The 6,639-nt window shown below is 48.6% G+C and overlaps 1 long non-coding RNA gene across 1 annotated transcript in view; it reads left to right on the top strand.

The window, feature by feature from the left end:
- The first annotated feature begins 4,982 nt into the window (after positions 1–4,982).
- Positions 4,983–6,639, top strand: part of LOC108301775 — an 8,877-nt gene continuing 7,220 nt past the window's right edge. The window contains exon 1 of the long non-coding RNA XR_001824023.2: positions 4,983–5,084. This is a non-coding gene — a long non-coding RNA (uncharacterized LOC108301775). The remainder of the gene's footprint in view (positions 5,085–6,639) is intronic.

The raw sequence follows: 6,639 nt of genomic DNA, 5'->3' as shown, positions 1-6,639 counted from the left end.
TTAGAGACAGGGTTTCATCATACTGGTCAGGCTGGTCTGGAACTCTTGACCTCAAGTGGTCCGCCCGCCTCGGCCTTCCAAAGCGCTGGGATTACAGGCATGAGCCACCATGCCTGACCTGGCTTGCTTTTAGTTTAGCTGGGCTTTCTCTGAACTCCCTGCTAATAGTTCTTCCCACATTTTCTGGTGGCCTCTCAGTGTAACTTTACTAAAAGTCATATTAATTTATCCATTCCAATTTTTTCTTAGATGAGTGAGAGAAGACTTTTCAGACAATTGCATTAAAGTTTTGTTACAATATCGTATGCAAGGGCCAGCCTGTAGTACAATTCAGAAGTTCATGTTTAGGTTGGGATATTTTATAGGAAAATGTAAGAGCTGGATTATTGTTGCTAGGCCAAATCCAAAGTCACCAGCTGGTGGTCCTGACAGGCAGCTGGGTGGGTGAGTAACTGGTTTCCCAGAAAATGCCTTCCCAGTCTTGTCAGTCTCTACGCAGAAGGAAGTTAGGAATTTATTACACCAGGTAGAAAGGGCTCTGTCCCAAGCCTGGTTTAGTCTTAAGCTTATAGTTCCTGTTTCTTTTGTTTTTCAGATAGAGTCTTACTCTCTCACTCAGGCTGGAGTGCAATGGCGTAATCTCGGCTCACTGCAACTTCCGCCTCCCAGGTTCATGGGATTCTCCTGCCTCAGCCTCCTAAGTAGCTGGGATCACAGGTGCCCACCACCATGCCCGGCTAATTTTTGTACTTTTAGTAGAGACGGGGTTTCGCCATGTTGGCCAGGTTGGTCTTGAACTCCTGACCAAAGGTGATCTGCCTGCCTTGGCCTCCCAAAGTGCTGGGATTACAGGTGTGAACCTCTGTGCCCGGCCCCTCTTGTTTGACCAGACATAGTAACTGCCTTGGTTAAATCCCCTATGTGTCTTGGTTCCGAAGGCCCACCTCGTTGCATTTTTGGTCTAGGAACGTAAGTGAATTTGTTGTCCAGCTCAGCGCTTCCCAATTGGCAAAGGACTTGCCTGGGGATCCCGTCAAAACGCAGCTTCTGGTTCCATGGTTCTGGCCTGGCCTTGAGATTCGGCAGTTCTCACAAGCTCCCAGGCCATTCTGATACTGCTGGTCTGAGGACCACTTCGTCCTTTCTCAGGGATGGTGGGACTTAGGTGTGGCCTGACTTTGCAGAACACATGCATCATCCTGACTCCTACTGGTGCTTATATACACATTGATGTTATTCCTTTAAGCCAGTTTCCGGTATGAGGGAAAGTGTTCCCAACAGCCCCGTTGCGGTCACCATTTCTCGTAGTTTATTCACCTGGGTCTGTATGTCATGCAAGGTGGGTTCTGTGAGGTCTCTTATTTACATAGGTGCAGCAAGAGGCAATGATTAACATCCAAAGACCTCTTTGCTGTTTGCTTAACAACACTGCAATCACATGTTGGGGAAATATAATTTAAAAACAAAATCCCCCAACCCAGAAAGCCTCAGCACTAAGGTAAAAACAAAAGAAAACTATTTTATGATTGAATAAGCATTAAGCCAAAATGCGATGACCATCACAGGGAGCCCCCTGAAAGAACTGCAAAGACAAATCCCCCTCTGGTACAGCTACGCGGATACACCCATGCACCGTGTAAGTGGGTTTTGCCATTTAGAGTCAGGTGACGGCTGAAGTTGCGATCACCTTTCCCCTCCGGAAAACAGTTATCTTCCTTGGTTACAGTTCAAAGGGGTGGCTCAGGTCCTTGGGGAAACATAACTTGAGTTGGGAAACTGCCAGGAGACTCATTTAACCACTTAAAAGATGTATACACTTTTAAAGAGGACTCTGAAAGAAAGGGAGTGGAAGTAAAGGGTCTCTTCCCTTGTTTCCTTTTGGAGATGGAGTCTCGCTCTGTTGCCCAGCCTGGAGTGCAGTGGTGCAATCTGCAACCTCCGCCTCCCAGGTTCAAGTGATTCTCCTACCTCAGCCTCCTGAGTAGCTGGGATGATAGGCACCTGCCATCACTCCCAGCTGATTTTTGTGTATTTAGTATAGATGGGGTTTCACCATGTTGGCCTGGCTAGTCTTGAACTCTTGACCTCAGGTGATCCACCCACCTTGGCCTCCCAAAGTGCTAGGATTACAGGCATGAGCCACCTCGCCTGGCTTTGCCTTGTTTCCAACAGGGATAATTAAGCCTCTAATTTTTGCCCTAACTCTAGTGATTGCTAAAGTCAAAGAATAGACATCCGTCTTGAGAGTTTAAGAGATTCCAGAGCAACAGTATTGTCCTCGATTTTTTGTTCTAACTGCCTTTCATCACTAGTACTCTCTAAGAGCATAAGCCAAAAGCCATGTAAATGCCCCCCTCCCCAGGTTTTCCCTGCAGTGCCCATCGGTGTAGGGCTGCCCATATTTTCTCGAGATTCCCAAACCTCTCTGGTGTGCCTGGCCTGTGGGAAGAGAGATGTACCTACCTGTAAGGCTGGGACTTCGTGGCGTCTCATGGGAAGTACGGTCTTGGTCCCCAATATGACACGCCTGGCATAAAGAAAATGATAGATTGGCCGTATCTAATTAAATTCTGGTAGAGGCCAGGCATGATGGCTCACGCCTATCCCAGCACTTTGGGGGGCCAAGGCGAGTGGATCACCTGAGGTTGGGAGTGTGAGACCAGCCTGACCAACATGGAGAAACCCCGTCTCTACTAAAAATACAAAATTAGCAAGGGGTGGTGCATCATAGCTACTTTGGAGGCTGAGGCAGGAGAATCACTTGAACCCAGGAGGCAGAGGTTGCAGTGAGCTGAGATCTTGTCATTGCACTCCAGCCTGGGCAAGAAGAGTGAAACTCCATCTCAAAAAAAAAAATTTTTTTTTTCAGGTACACCAGAGTTCACAGAAAAATGTGACTCAAGGTTAAGTGGTTAGGATTTGGGGCTTGTATACCATCTTCATGGAGGGGGACTCTTAGGAAGGATGAATGGGCCGGAAGAGAACAGCTGGGATTTATGTGCGTCTTGTGACAACAGCTGTTTAGGTGATTGTTTATCCTGCTAAGTGACCAGTGAGAAGGGTCAATCTCCCTAAAAAGCCCCGGGGAGGGGATTTGTGACAGTTGAATTCTTTTGGGAGGTTCTGTTTTTAAGCAGATAAGTAGAGTTCAGAGAAAAAAAAAATCAGCCTGGATATCAGTTCCTCTACCTCATTTTGCCATGAATCAAGGAAATCACCCTGTACTTCTCCCTGGTCAGGGGACATTGAAATGACTTGGTTCTGGCAGGGCATGGTGGCTCACGCCTGTAATCCCAGCATTTTGGGAGACCAAGGTGGGTGGATCATGAGGTCAGGAGTTTGAAACCAGCCTGGCCAATATGGTGAAACCTCATCTCTACTAAAAATACAAAAATTAGCTGCATGTGGTGGCGTGCGCCTGTAGTCCCAGCTTCTCGGGAGGCTAAGGCAGGAGAATCGCTTGAACCCAGGAAGCAGAGGTTACAGTGAGCTGAGATCGTGCCATTGCACCCCAGCCTAGGCAACAGAGCGAGACTCCGTCTAAAAAAAAAAAAAAAAGAAAAAATTGTGGGAGGCTGAGGCAGGTGGATCATCTGAGGTAGCAAGTTGGAGAGCAGCCTGGCCAGCACAGTGAAACTCCATCTCCAGTAAAAATACAAAAATTAGTCGGGCATGGTGGCGCATGCCTGTAATCCCAGCTACTCGGGGTGAGGCAGGAGAATCACTTGAACCTGGGAGGCAGTGGTTGAGGTGAGCCGAGATCGCAGCATTACACTCCAGCCGGGGCAACAGAACGAGACTCCGTCTCAAAAAAAAAAATTAGCTGGGTGTGGTAGCACCTGTAGTCCCAGTGACTCAGAAAGCTGAAGTGGGAAAATCACTTAAGCCCAGGAAGTTGAGGCTGCAGTGAGCCCTGATGGCGCCACAGCACTCCAGTCTAGGCAACAGAGTGAGACCTCCTTTCTGAAAGGAAGGAAGGAAGGGAAGGAGGGAGGGAGGGCGGGAAGGAGGTAATTATTACTCCAGTCTAGGCAACAGAGTGAGACCTCCTTTCTGAAAGGAAGGAAGGAAGGGAAGGAGGGAGGGAGGGCGGGAAGGAGGTAATTATTACTCCAGTCTAGGCAACAGAGTGAGACCCCATGGAAGGAAGGGAGGAAGGGAGAAAGGTAAATTATTTGGTTCACGGAGAGAGGCAGGTTGTGTTCTCCAGCTCCAGGCTTTTCCTCTCTGCCCAGCTTGCTGCCCCCCCCCATGAATACTTGTATCCGGCCACCAGGGTGGCATTTTGCAGAAAAGCAGTAATTTGCCCATCAGCTAAAAGACTTCACACTTCCCCCATGGGGTGTAATATACCATCAGGTTCACTTAAGGACTGGAGAGAAGCAGCTGATCAATGAAGAGCTTTAGTAACTTCAGAGTCTGGGGCAAATTCGGCCACAGGGGAACCCACAGGGGAAAGAATAAAGAGCCACAAACAAAAACTCACTTCTCCTTAAGAACCACGTAGCCCATGCCAGGCTCCGGGCTCCGGGCTTTACCTTCATCTCACGTAATCCTCAGAAGAGTTTCTGAAGCTGGCATCCTTATCTCCACTTTAAAGACAGGGATGGAGGCCCAGGGACGATCACTTGCCAAGGTCACACAGCTAGTGAGCGTTGGGTTGGAACGAAAAGAAACAGGCCAGGCACGGTGGCTCAGGACTATAATCCCAGCACTCTGGGAGGCCTAGGTGGGTGGATCATGAGGTCAGAATTTCAAGATCAGCTTGGCCAACATGGTGAAACCATGTCTCTACTAAAGACAGGGTTTCTCCTAAACGTTGCAGTGAGCCGAGATGGCGCCGTTGTACTCCAGAAAAAAAGAGTCTCGTTCATGTAGCTTCAAACTAATGAAAAATGTAAAAATATTTAAAAGTATTTTCAGTACAAAAAATCTATTATGTATTTCTGTTCTATGTTATGCCGGTTAATGAAGACAGATGAAAAGGAGAGAGGGAGACAGAGATTGAGAAAGTCCAAGAAAACAGGAAGAGAAGTGAGACAGAGGAGGCCACAGACCACGTCAGAAGATCCCGCCCGCAGCAGGTAGCAGAATCAGTCGTGACCTCCTCGCCCGCCGAGGGGCTCGGGGATTCCCCGTGACTTAAAGGTGCCCTCCTTGACTTTCTTGCTGACGACAATGTAGCCTGCTCCACAGGGGCAATTTAGAGGTTTCCCACGTGCTGAGCTGGTTTTCAAGCTTCATTTGGAGCTTGCTGACACGATCACAGACACCTGGAAGTCCCTTTGAGAAAGGAGCTATGCTGGCTGGTTTTAGCCCACAGTCTCTGAACACAATTTGGTATTGACTATGTGTCTATCTGTCTGTCTATCTATCTATCTATCTGTCTATCTATCTGTCTATCTATCTATCATCTATCTATCTATCTATCTATCATCTACCTATCTATTTAAAAACAGGATGGGGTCTCACTATGTTGCCCAGGCTGGTCTCAAACTCCTGGACTCCGGTGATCCTCCTGCCTCTGTCTCCCAAAGTGTTAGAAGTACAGGTGTGAGCCACCACTCCCAGCTGGTGTAAATGTTTGTGTCAGTTTTCAGCCCCCTGTTCCATGTGCCGCCATACACATGCACACACACGCACACGCGCGCACACACACACACACACACACAGATTTACATTCTCCCCATCTGAGTGGCTTTCCTCCAACTGGGTGAGTGTGCAGTGGTGCCATATAAATGTGCTCAATAAAGCCCATGGTGATGACGCAGCTCGGCGTTGTCTGAGCTCCTCCACTGTCCTCATCTGGAGTCCTGAGTTTCTGTGTTAAAAGTGGTTGTCATAACCCAAGCCCATTAGGCAGGAAGGCCTTGCTCCTGACCTGGGTGTAGTGCGTCTCCTCTAGACAGGTGGGAGGCAGCAGCGCCATGCTTTGTGTAGGTCCTTCCCACAGGCAACCAAAACAGAGGGCGAGAGGGATGGGACCCCAGCATAGAGGATGAATGTTTAGGCCGGGTGTGGTGGCTCAGGCCTGTAATCCCAGCACTTTGGGAGTGGAGGCAGGCAAACCGCTTGCGGGTCAGGAGTTAGAGAACAGCCTGGGCAGGATGGCAAAACCCTGTCTCTACCAAAAATACAAAAATATTAGCCAGTCATGGTGGTGCATGCCTGTAGTCCCAGCCACTCAGGAGGCCAAGGCAGGAGGATCACTTGAACCTGGGAGGCAGAGATTGCAGTGAGCCGAGATCCCACCACTGCACTCCAGCATGGCCGACAGAGCCACACTCTGTCTCAAAAAAACACAAAGAAAAGAAGAAAGGAACAGATGACATGTAGATATACATTCATCTCCATCTAAAAAAAAAAAAAAAAAAAGGTGAATGTATATCTACATGTCATCATGTCACCTGTTTCTTATTATTTCTTTTGAGACAAGAGTGTCACTGCGTTGCCCAGGCTGGAGTGGCATGATCTCTGCCCACTGCAACATCTGCCTCCCGCCTCGGCTGGAATTACAGGCGTGTGCCACCATGCCCAGCTAATTTTTGTATAAGTTTCACCATGTTGGCCAGGCTGGTCTGAAACTCCTGACCTCAGGTGATCCTGCCCCTCGGCCTCCCAAAGTGCTGGGATTACTGG

Source organism: Cebus imitator, unplaced genomic scaffold (assembly GCF_001604975.1).
Source record: "Cebus imitator isolate Cc_AM_T3 unplaced genomic scaffold, Cebus_imitator-1.0 Scaffold36, whole genome shotgun sequence".
Classification (NCBI taxonomy): Eukaryota; Metazoa; Chordata; class Mammalia; order Primates; family Cebidae; genus Cebus; species Cebus imitator.
The sequence above is the reverse complement of the archived record's forward strand: the minus strand, read 5'-3'. Positions and strand labels throughout refer to the sequence as shown.